The sequence below is a fragment of the Littorina saxatilis genome, linkage group LG13 (assembly GCF_037325665.1).
Source record: "Littorina saxatilis isolate snail1 linkage group LG13, US_GU_Lsax_2.0, whole genome shotgun sequence".
NCBI classification, from domain to species: domain Eukaryota; kingdom Metazoa; phylum Mollusca; class Gastropoda; order Littorinimorpha; family Littorinidae; genus Littorina; species Littorina saxatilis.
In genome coordinates this window covers 17,538,834-17,551,466 of record NC_090257.1, presented here as the reverse complement: position 1 = coordinate 17,551,466, position 12,633 = coordinate 17,538,834, and positions in this window count along the sequence as shown.

Here is a 12,633-nt window from a genome sequence, read left to right as displayed (position 1 = left end):
GGCAAATGTTGATATTCTTCTTGGCAGGATTTTTCGATAACTCTTTGTTCATTTAACTGTTGGAAGCACATAAAAACTTACCCTCACAACTCGCACAAATATTCTCCAAAAGTAGACAGACGGACAGACAGACAAAACTTGCAAAGAAAGCGCTTGCATGTTAAAGGCATACTAACGCACTCCCGTGTTTACAAAGTGTAGTTTGCCCACAATCGATGTCAAACGCACCATAAGACCATATAATGACGATACGTCACCTTGCGCGGACCATAATACATGCATTACAGCTTGTTCTAGCCTCTGAAAAAGTGAGGATGTCAACAAAGCCGCGGTGTTCTCTCCCTTGCATCAACGTTACATGTGTTGCCAAATCTATAAATAGGACGATCCAGATCAAAATGAAAATTCAAATATCTCAACATTTAAGGGGTCCTAGACCACAATATTTTGCAGGGAACTTAATTTAGTCTGTCTCCAGCTGTTGGTAAAGCAATTAGCGTGTATAGTCATCGAGTACATATGGCTTTAAGCAGACAGGACTAATAAGTTGATAGAGGGAAACGTCTGGATTTGGTTGCAGTACCCCAACTAGAAACGCTGATGGGATTATGTCTGTCTTCACATTTTCCCTCGCTTCTAGAGACAGCGACAGCTCATGCCACAGAGGATGGCGAAAGCAAGTAGTGGGGGGGGGGGGGGGGGGGTTAAGGGTGGAGGGTGGGGTGTTTGAAGGAGAGGGCTGTTTCGGGGCGTCTGTTATTTGCATAATGGTAATGACACGAAGGGTGTCTTCGAGCGGCAAGGGTGCTCGCGTCACACATGCAAATAAGCCAGATTTCAAACCACTTCACCACAGTGTTTTGCTATCGAGTGCACTCAAGTCTATTCACTCATCTACCCCCTCCGCCCCCCAAAACAAAACACACACACACACACACTCTCTCCGCTCTCCAAAACCACAATCTCCCCCACTTCACTTCTTCCTCTCTATGGCAGCTTACATTACATTTTTCATGCAAAAAATATTATCATCAGTGAAAATGACAATAATTTTCTTCCCCAGATAATATCTCATTTTCTCAGTTTTGTCTCTGGCATCCGTCAAGAAACGAGCCGGAACTGACACTTTAAATGTTCACGTGAAACACAGGCGCGCGATTTTAGCACGCGAGTACGCGGTGGCCAAATCTGAAAGTTAGTTAATAACACATGTCGATTATTATTATCGCTGTGAATTACACAGAACATTTGAAAATTAAAACATTTCACTCAAAAATGGTAGCCCCAAGTTTTGTTGCTGCTAAACCAGTTGTCCCTATCGGCGTGGGATCGACCCATACGTTCGGCAATGGATTTATTTCCCAGAGTCAACTTTGTGCAGAATCTTCTCGGTGTCCGAACACCCCCATGTGCAAGCATGCGCACGATGAAGATCCCAAGGTCACAGCGAAGGCCTTGGAAAACACGAATACACGCATCAGGAAAAAGAAACCAGTCTGTGTTAAAACATTTGGTCAAAAAATGGGTAGCGCGACTCTGTCGCTGCACGCTATCCCCAGGGACAGCAGCCCGAATTCCCCATGGACAATCAGTTACCTCTCACCTTGTTTCCATCACTACAGCAGTGGGTTCGCTCCGTGCAGCGCTCATTACATTTAGTCAAGGTTTGACTAAATGTTTTAACGTAGAGGGGGAATCGAGACGAGGGTATTTACACGTGAAAATTAGTAATTACACGTGAAAATGAGTAATTTTCAGGACATAATTGTAATTTTCCCGTGAAAATTAGTCATTTTCACGTGTTAATTACTAATTTTTAGTTTTGGCGCTAGTAAGCCGTCATACCGTCGCACTTATCACAGCATCGTTGTTCTTGTAACAGGAGCTTGTATCAAAGCGCCGGTCGATCATTATTTACTCCTTCACCCTTACTGTATCCTTACTACATGTACTACTATATTCACTACAAGGAATATAACGCGGGAAGCTCGCACTGCCGACTCGCTCCGTTTCAAGCTTTTTACATCGCTTTTTGCACCCCCTTCCAGTGAATAGTAGTAGTAAGGATACAGTAAGGATGAAGGAGTAAAGAATATTCGACCGGTGCTTTGACACAATCTCCAGCTAGTGCTCTACCGCCCTGATATGGCCCTTCGTGGTCGGCTGGGCGTTAAGCAAACAAACAAACAAAAAGCTAGTGCTCTTCTGAAGTCTCTTTTGACACTGAATTTTCCGAGTTTCTTCAATACCGGTGTTGTGGCTTACGGCTAAGGTAATGTTAACTACGAATGGCTTATTCTCCCTTATATTCCCGGTCAGCGCCCTGTCTGCCAGTGCTAACATCAGCACAAAGGGAAGTAATCTTCAGATTCACTAGTCTTCTTGCCTCCCTTGGCCGGGAATATCGCCAGTCAAAAGGCAGACTCATACGCATGCCATTGTTGAGTGTATCTGTGGAAAACAATTCAATGCCTTGTCTATAAGTAGTTCAACTTCATGGTAATGTTTATTGAGGGAATAGACCCATTAATAGACTTGAAAACTTCTCCTCAGAGAGCCGCGAGACTAGATGAATCATTAAACCTAATCATCAAATGAAGGTCTCTGATTCAAGACGCTGAATTCGTTTTGACCCATCATTATGTTAGAAATTATGAAGTTCACTAACCGCTTCGTTCGAACGTTACTATTTCGGCCACTTACACAGTAACACTTTCTTGCTATAATGTCAAACAGGTCAGGCTTAAAGTTTGAAAGTAGTCTCGAGGACATTGAACGACTTGTCATTGTCCATTAACTTTACTAGCCTTCTTCAGATTTCTGCACATTGCACTTGTGCTACTTCTGGCACACAAGAAGAAGACGGGAAGCTCATTTCACGCTAATTGCCAAAGAACATGTCCAGGAACTCCGCGATGCGAAAAAAAGACAGAAAGCAAATCGATGTATATTATTGAAGCATTGGGTCTCCTTTCAGCCCTCTCCCCTTGACAAAGACATCAGTGTGGGTTACTGTCACGCGATGTGCAGCACATGAAGGCAATGAGCGGCACAAGAATGACCAAAATGAAACATGGAAAATACATGGAGTAACTTAGTTTTTTGGGTAGTTATTGAAGTGAGTTATATAAATAAAGGAAAAAATTGCGAAAACTAAAGGACATAGATTGCTGTCGCTATGGAAACTGGCATACACAGCGCCATATTGGATTTCTAGGAAACGGTTTTACAGCAACATCATACATCAAAATTGCTTAATATTTGGCACAAAGATTCACAAGACTTTTATCTACAATCATATGGAACGATATTTTGACAAAAATCTACAGTTGATTTAAATTAACTTTTGAAATAAAGATGAATGAATATGCAGTTAGAAAATCATTAATCCTTATTACAAAAAATAATTTAAATTCAGCTGTAGTCTTTAGTCACATTATCGTTCTATATGATTGCAGATACAAGTCATGTGTATCCTTGTGCCAAATACTATGCATGTCTGATGTATGATGTTGCTGTAAAACCGTTTCCTAGAAATCCAATATGGCGGCTGTTTCCATAGCAACGGCAGTCTGTGTCCATTAGTATTTAAATTTTTTACATTTATTTGTATAAGTCTCTTCAATAACTACCCAGAAAACTAGGTTATTCCATGTATTCTCCAAGTTTAATTTTACTGCCGCTCAGTGGCGCATACACTGTGTCAGGGCGCTCTACATGGGCAAGCCAGGCTGATATGCACGCACACAAACACACACACGCACACGCACACACATACACACGCTCGCACACAGAGACACACACGCACACACACACACACACACACACACGCTCGCTCACACAGACACACACACACATACCCACGCTCGCACACCCCCCCCCCCCCCCCACACACACACAGAGGTAAAATCCCTTCGATTTGTCCAGAAGACACGAAGTTGTGGGCAGCTTTTACCGTTATTGCTAACGGATTTGTTCTGGATTAGAAAACTTGACTCTGCCCTGAAGGAAAATAGTGAAACACCGGGGAACGCCAGGGAATTTTTAAAAAAATTTAATTTAAGTTTTAAATGACAAAAAAAATCAGCTTTTTTCCTTAATTACTCACAGAGTGTTACGAGTTGAGAAAACTAATTTCTGCCTCGAAGGAAAACTGCCGGTAAATTTGTAAAGCTGTTGAGATAGTCACACTGTGGAATAGCAATGCATACATATAATTATGTCGTGCCGAATTCACAGAATTGCCGAATTCGCGGAATTGGCAACACTTTTGACCATTTCTCATAATCGGCAAAACGTTGGTCAGTTCGCGAAATCGGCAGCGTTTTGCCGAAAATGCTTAAAGGCCTCTAAAACTTGCCCATTTCGCGAAAACGGCAGCCTATAAAACTATTTTATTTGCTGTCGTTAGCCTCTCTGGATAACTTGCACACGTCAAAACAGTTGCAGAAGCACAAACCACAAAACTGTTAGGCTTTTCCTTTCTTACATTTTGAGCAGCGTTCACACTAAATTTGACGCTTAAAACGGACTAGCTTGTGTCGACAGCCAAAGCTATTATCACACAACATGTTCTGTATATAATAATAATAATAATAATAATAATAATAATAATAATAATAATAATAATAATAATAATAATAATAATAATAATAATAATAATAATAATAATAATAATAATAATAATATATGAGCATTTATATAGCGCAACATCATAACTTTACAATTATGCTCTTTGCGCTTGACACATTTAAAATTAAAACACAGTTATACAAGCACTTACATCTACATTCATAGTCAACAACGCTTAATTAAAAGCATACACCATCAAAGATACATTACAAAAGATTCTTCCACTAACTAAAATTAATAAAAACATGAATAAAATAGGTAGTGAAAAATCACTAAAACAACAAATAACACTAAAATTAAAACATATATGACAACTAAGACTTTATGTGTTACATTATAGCAGGGTTGACCCCTTGTTTTTACTGCAAACAAGAAATAATAGCAACATCTCACTTTTCTATAGCGCAAGTCCCGATAACAGCTACCCGCGCTTTTCAATTCCAATTTATGACACAAAAATGCAACTTAAGCTATCATAGCAACACGGCTGAGCACAGTTTACAACAGCACACACAAAAACAATCATTGGAGAATAATGCAAGAATGCGTGTTTAAAATGAGCATGCATTATAAACACACACACACATACACACACACACACACACACACACACACACACACACACACACACACACACACACACACACACACACACATACTTGAAATTCACTAACACACTTGCAACTCACTATTGCCGAATTCGCGGAATAGGCAACTTGCCCATTACGGGTAATCAGGTGCCGATTTCGCGAAATGGGCAAGTTTTAGAGGCCTCTACGCGTTTTCGTTATGCCAATTACGCGAAATTGGCAAACATGTTGCCGATTTCGCGAATTCGGAAATGACGTGAATTGGGCACGACATATATATATATATTGTTAAACTGATAAAACGATGAGTACCTTGTGTTGTTCTGAAATTAAAAGCAACAATGAGAAGAAAACAACACCCACAAGTAAATAGACAAAACGACACTAAGGATACAATCCATGGGAATGGCGGCAGTTTCTTTGTAGTTTCTTTCTTCAACTGTCTTCGCTTCCAGTTACACCCTGTAGATGATTATTCCATAGAGATGCCAACAAGTATACTTGACGACATGAAACCATTCAATAGCAACACGCATCAGCAATGATGGCTTCCTCGTGTATTTTCCAAACGCATTATGACAGTAGGTTGGTTCTTTTCTTTTCTTTTATAACGGCCATTCAACCTATATGGCTGTGAGAGACGGATGCAAGTGTGTTTCCTGTCTCAGTTCATTCAGTAGCCTCCATGTTTGAACATTAACTTAATTCAAGCAAATCACTGCAAAATGAAGAGGGTTCTAAAAACCTTATGTCTTTTCACAATATTTCATAGTTTCTTGCTTTTATCGTTGCATTCCTTGTCTGCTTGTTTTCTCTCTCTCTCTCTCTCTCTCTCTCTCTCTCTCTCTCTCTCTCTCTCTCTCTCTCTCTCTCTCTCTCTCTCTCTCTCTCTCTCTCTCTCTCTCTCTCTCTCTCTCTCTCTCTCTCTCTCTCTCTCTCTCTCTCTCTCTCTCTCAGCAGATTTGTGTTCTTCATGTTACAGAAGAGACGAACCCTTATAAATCAGGTTCAGTGACATGTCATCAGGGTCTTAATGTATTTGTTGAATTTTATGCGTGACTATAATTTATAACTGTGCAGATACTATTGCTGTTATTTTAACCACTATTGTAAGGGGCTGTGGCCTTAGACAATTAAAGATTTGTTCTTGTTCTTGTTCTCTCTCTCTCTCTCTCTCTCTCTCTCTCTCTCTCTCTCTCTCTTACTCCCTCTCTCTCTCTCTCTTTCTCTCTCTCTCTCTCTCTCTCTCTCTTTCTCTCTCACTCTCACTCTCTCTCTCCCCCTCTCTTTCTCTCTCTTCAAATGTTTTTTTGCCATGTGTGATGGCCAACTGGAACAATATCAAAAGTAAACAAATTATCTGTGTGTAAATTCCGTTCTAATTCCTGAGCATACAGTTATAATTTCTAGTATGATAATCTCACACCTAGCTTCCAATTCACTGTGCAGAGATGTTAACACAAAGCTCACGTAATGGCGGGGGGGGGGGGGGGGGGTGGGAGGGGGGAGTAGGGGGATTCTTCTAGTGAGCATGACACAACTGCTGACAGACCTGTTCAATCGTTCTGTTAACGACAGCCGCGAACAGAGAGACTGAATGAAATGAAGCTATTACAAAACCTTTTAACGTCGCGAACAGCTTTCAGTAAGTAAAGCAGTCAGGATCATGCACAAAAACACAATCAATTACTTCACTGTCTGGTGTTCTATTTGATTTGGTGTACTTTTACTTAAAATCTAAATGAAATCATTCTACTTTCGAAGCGAGAATGAGGCATTGCCCGAAGCTGCCCATACTAGAAAGGTGATCGCACACACTTGTTTTAGTTGTCTTGCTAAAGCAAACATGATTCCCTAAAAAGCAACCACGATTCTCTGAAAGGCACCCATGAAACCGCCAAAAGCAGCCATGATTCTCTCAAAAGCAGCCATAATTCCATCAAATGCAGCCATGATTCCATCAAATGCAGCCATGATTCCATCAAAAGGAAACCATGCTTCTCTCAAAAGCAACCACGATTCCATCAAAAGCAATCTATGACTCCCTCAAATGCAGCCCTTATTCCATCAAAAGCAATCTATGATTCCATCAAAAGCGACCATGATTCCATCAGAAGTAGCCATGATTCCATCAAAAGCAAACATGATTCCATCAAAAGCAACCACGATTTCCTCAAAAGCAAACCATGATTCCATCAAAAGCAAACCATGATCTAATTCCCTCAAAAGCCGCCGTAATTCCCTCAAAGGGAACCCGTGTCCATCAAAAGCGACCATGATTCCATCAGAAGTAGCCATGATTCCATCAAAAGCAGCCATGATTCCATCAAAAGCAGCCATGATTCCATCAAAAGCAGCCATGATTCCATCAAAAGCAACCATGATTCCATCAAAAGCAAACATGATTCCATCAAAAGCAGCCATGATTCCATCAAAAGCAACCATGATTCCATCAAAAGCAACCATGATTCCATCAAAAGCAGCCATGATTCCATCAAAAGCAATCTATGATTCCATCAAAAGCAACCATGATTCCATCAAAAGCAGCCATGTTTCCATCAAAAGCAGTCATGATTCCATCAAAAGCAGCAATGATTCCATCAAAAGCAACCATGATTCCATCAAAACCAACCATGATTCCATCAAAAACAGCCATGATTCCATCAAAAGCAGTCATGATTCCATCAAAACCAACCATGATTCCATCAAAATCAACCATGATTCCATTAAAAACAACCATGATTCCATCAAAATCAGTCATGATTCCATCAAAAGCAACCAAGATTCTTTTAAAAGCAACCATGATTCCATCAAAAGTAATCCAGGATTCCATCAAAAGCACCCATGAAACCGTCAAAAGCAGCCATGATTCCATTAAAAGCAGGCATGATTCCATCAAAAGCAGTAATGACTCCATCAAAAGCAACCATGATTCCATCAAAAGCAGCTATGATTCCATCAAAAGCAAACATGATTCCATCAAAGCAACCATGATTCTATCAAAAACAATCCAGGATTCCATCAAAAGCACCCATGAAACCGTCAAAAGCAGCCATGATTCCATCAAAAGCAACCATGATTCCATCAAAAGCACCATAAAACCGCCAAAAGCACCCATGAAACCGTCAAAAGTAGCCATGATTCCATCAAAAGCAAACCACGATTTCCTCAAAATCAGCCATGATTCCATCAAAAGCAAACCATGATCTAATTCCCTCAAAAGCAGTCGTAATTCCCTAAAAAAAAAAACATGATCTAATTCCATCAAAAGTGGTCGTAATTCCCTTAAAAGCTACTATGATTCCCTCCATTGCAAACCATGATTCCCCCGGATGAGCAACCATAAGCTTAGCGGAAGGGAAGTGGATGACATGCTCAGGGGAGACAAGCTTTGAATGACAAATGAAGTCACCCGAAAAGACTGACACTGAGACTGACAGGGTATTACACTGGGACACAGGCCTGTGACAAAGACCTAATCGATCACAAAATGCGCAGAGAGAGAGAGGGGGGGGGGAGAGAGAGAGAGAGAGAGAGAGAGAGAGAGAGAGAGAGAGAGAGAGAGAGAGAGAGAGAGAGAGAGAGAGAGAGAGAGAGAGAGAGAGACACACACACACACACACACACACACATGCTTTCACATGCAGCAGTCGCTCATAAACACACGGGAAAGCAAATGCAGAAAGAAATGAATAGATACGGAAGAGCTAAGCAGTTTTTTGCTACTACATGTAGCTGTCAAAACGAGAATTCAGATGAACATCATGCATTGCGGACTTTAAGTCACTCGACGTCAACGTTTACGCAACCGTGAGTCGCATCTTATATTGCGCAATACAGCGGGGGCAGGGAGAGGATCACTGTATAATAAGCTTCTATATATATATATATACGACTTGTGTGTGTGTGTGTGTGTGTGTGTGTGTGTGTGTGTGTGTGTGTGTGTGTGTGTGTGTGTGTGTGTGTGTGTGTGTGTGTGTGTGTGTGTTCGCGATGCACGGCCAAAGTTCTCGATTGATCTGCTTCAAATTTGGTGGGCATATTCAGGTAGACCCCGGACACAACCTGGTTGATGAGAATTTTCAACACGTGCTCTCAGCGCGCAGTGCTGAACCGATTTTGGTTTTTCTGTTCATCTTCCCAGATCCATTCCCAGTAAATCTTCCTTATCTTCTCCAGTGTTTTGCGTTTATCTCCCTTCCTTCGTGTGGCGTCAATCCATATTCCCGTTACTATTTTTAGAAGGTCACTGTCCACAACGCTCAATCCATATTCCCGTTACTATTTTTAGAAGGTCACTGTCCACAACGCTTTCATCCCGGCGAAGCCGGGTATTACTCTTCCTTATCTTCTCCAGTGTTTTGCGCGTTTATCTCCCTTCCTTCGTGTGGCGTCAATCGCGTACGGTGCGCCACTTCTATTCGGCTCTACTTCTTCCCTGGCGAAGCCGGCTACCTGGCAAAGCCGGCTACCCGGCTGAGCGGGTATTCATCTAGTACTACATACAGACCGTTAACTCGCCTAGTAGTACGGCATTTTGGTAAAAGCGTCGCAGCTTAAAACTAGTTTTGTTTAGGTCCGTCAAAGAGGGAAACGGGTAGGGTTGAGTGGCTTTTATCAAAGGCAACACAGAAACACGAAGAACTCATAAGTTTTGCCCTGTAAACAAAGCATGGAGTTTCCACCGTAAGAGTATAAAGATACACATGCACATGCAAACGTTGGCACGAGTATGATTCTTAACTATATCGGTTGAACCAACAGTTCAATGTAGACATCTAAACTATACTTCCCACCTCTGCAACACAGTAAGTCCATTTTTGTCAAAAATAAGATTTTTGTGCCATCATAATGGGCTCACTAGCCCGCATTTTGTCTGTACATTTTGAGTTTCCAGGATGTTAAGTTTCTTAGTTCTAATAAAGTAAGTCCATTTAAACAAATTTAAGTTCTCCAAAAACAACGGCAGAACTCAGCAACCGACGTAGATTGTGAACTCACAACGCGTGTACCGTTTTCCTCTGTGCGTGTGACAAACTCTAACTTCCGATGGCTGAACAGAGTAATTGCGTGTTTCAAAACAGTCAGTAGAGAAAGAAAAAAAATCATAACATAAATGCACACAAAGCATCCAAGTATTAACATTTATACACATACATGCGCGTGCGCACGAACGTGCGAAAACCCGAAATATTCGATTAATTTAGCCTATTCTGATGTGGGTTGACATTTTTGACTTGAATCTGTCGCACGGGAAAGCATACAGAACACAGCAAGTCACCTTTGCTGTGATCTGCCGATGTTTTTAACAAACCCGAGTCTCAACAACAACTAGGCAAAGCACAGTAAGTCCCCTTTGTTTGTGATCTGCGGTTGTTTTTAACAAACCTGAGTCTCAAAAACACCTAGGCAGAACACATTAAGTCTACTATAATTTGCTCATAGTTTTTTAATTGAACCACAATTTTTGAAAGAAAATAAAGCAAACAAAGCAGATTGCATGCAGACGCTTACGTGAAGTAAAACCTTAATTGAGAATGCCTTTGTTTTAGATACATAGATCGGAACAGAAAAACGCGTTTTTCTCAACCCCCCCCCCCCCAAAAAAAAAATAGGACTGTTTCGAATAGGTGTTCAATTCCTCGGTTTGTTACACATTAACGGCTGGAAGAACGGTCCACAGCATTCAGCCCTACAAAACTTCTCTATCATCTTTTACTGTGGTAGGAGAACCATGTTGAACGGTGACCGACCGACAAGAGAAATATCAATGTGCGGGGTTAGTTTAGAAAATATTGCTGTTTACAGTCTGATGGTGATATGACTTGCCAATGGTTCTCGCCAGAGACTGAAAACAGAAACGCTTTCCACGCTAAGTTCACTGCAACGATGAACAAAAAATTGACTTACTTTCAAGGAATGAAGGATTGCGGACACTGACGATACTGGCCTGAACGCATCCGCTCTCTAAAAGTGGACCACACGGGGGGAAATAGGACTGTTTCAAGAATGTGTACGGGATGGGGGGTGGGGGGTGGTGGTGGGGGGGGGGGGGTCTTTGCTGTAGGTTCTACTCTTCTTCTTCTTTTTCTTCTTCTTCTTCTGCGTTCGATGTTATGGCCGTTAAAATCCTCAGGTCGGTGGCTGCCAAGAAGTCCGCAGTGGATCTACTCTAAAATCATGTAAAATGAATCCGTTTACTGAATATATTAGAGGAATGAATGGCCTCTCCGCCAATCTTTCCCAACGATGAACACTTCGGCTTTTAGGAAGCAATCATGTTATCAGTAATAGAGATGGTTGGTTATCACCAAAGACAGTCAGATCCACAAGAGAACCTGATAACGCCAACATGTGAGCTCCTCTTTGCCAGGACTGTGTGGTATTGCGTGAAGCGACCGTCTCCGCCAATCTTTCCCAACGATGAACACTTCGGCTTTTAGGAAGCAATCATGTTATCAGTAATAGAGATGGTTGGTTATCACCAAAGACAGTCAGACCCACAAAGAGAACCTGATAACGCCAACACGAGGGTTCCATTCTCACAGGACTTTGGGGAGTTGCTTAAAAAGACAGTCTCCTCCAATTAACAGGTTGAAATATTTCCCATAGATGTACCCTTCGGAATTCGGCTTTTAGGAAGCGATTATGTTATCAATAAGAGAGATGGTTGGTGGGGATATAGCTCAGTTGGTAGCGCGCTGGATTTGTATTCAGTTGGCCGCTGTCAGCGTGAGTTCGATCCCAGGTTCGGCGGAAATTTATTTCACAGAGTCAACTTTGTGTGCAGACTCGGTGTCCGAACCTCCCCCCGTGTACACTACATTGTGTGTGCACGTTAAAGATCCCACGATTGACAAAAGGGTCTTTCCTGGCAAAATTGCTTAGGCACAGTTAATAATTGTCTACCTATACCCGTGTGACTTGGAATAATAGGCCGTGAAAGGTAAATATGCGCCGAAATGGCTGCAATCTACTGGCCGTATAAAATTTCATCTCACACGGCATCACTGCAGAGCGCCTAGAACTGTACCCACGGAATATGCGCGATATAAGACTCATTGATTGATTGATTGATTGATTATTGTGTTGTAGCCTACCGTCCCTACAGCCCAAAAGGCTATCTGGGACTGATGCAAGTTTGTTTCATTTCTCAGTTCACATGGCAGCAGCCATGCTTAAAACTAGTTTTGTTTGGGTCTGGCAAAGAGGGACACGGGTAGAGTTGAGTGGCTTTTATCAAAGCCAACACAGAAACACGAACAATGCATTAGCATTGCTTGCCCTACAAACAAAGCATGGAGTATCGCATGCACAATCAATGGTTCGCACGAGTATGCATATGATTAATAACTAAACTAACTTAAGCGTGTTTTCTTCTTCTTCTTTTTTTACACGTTTCAGACCATAA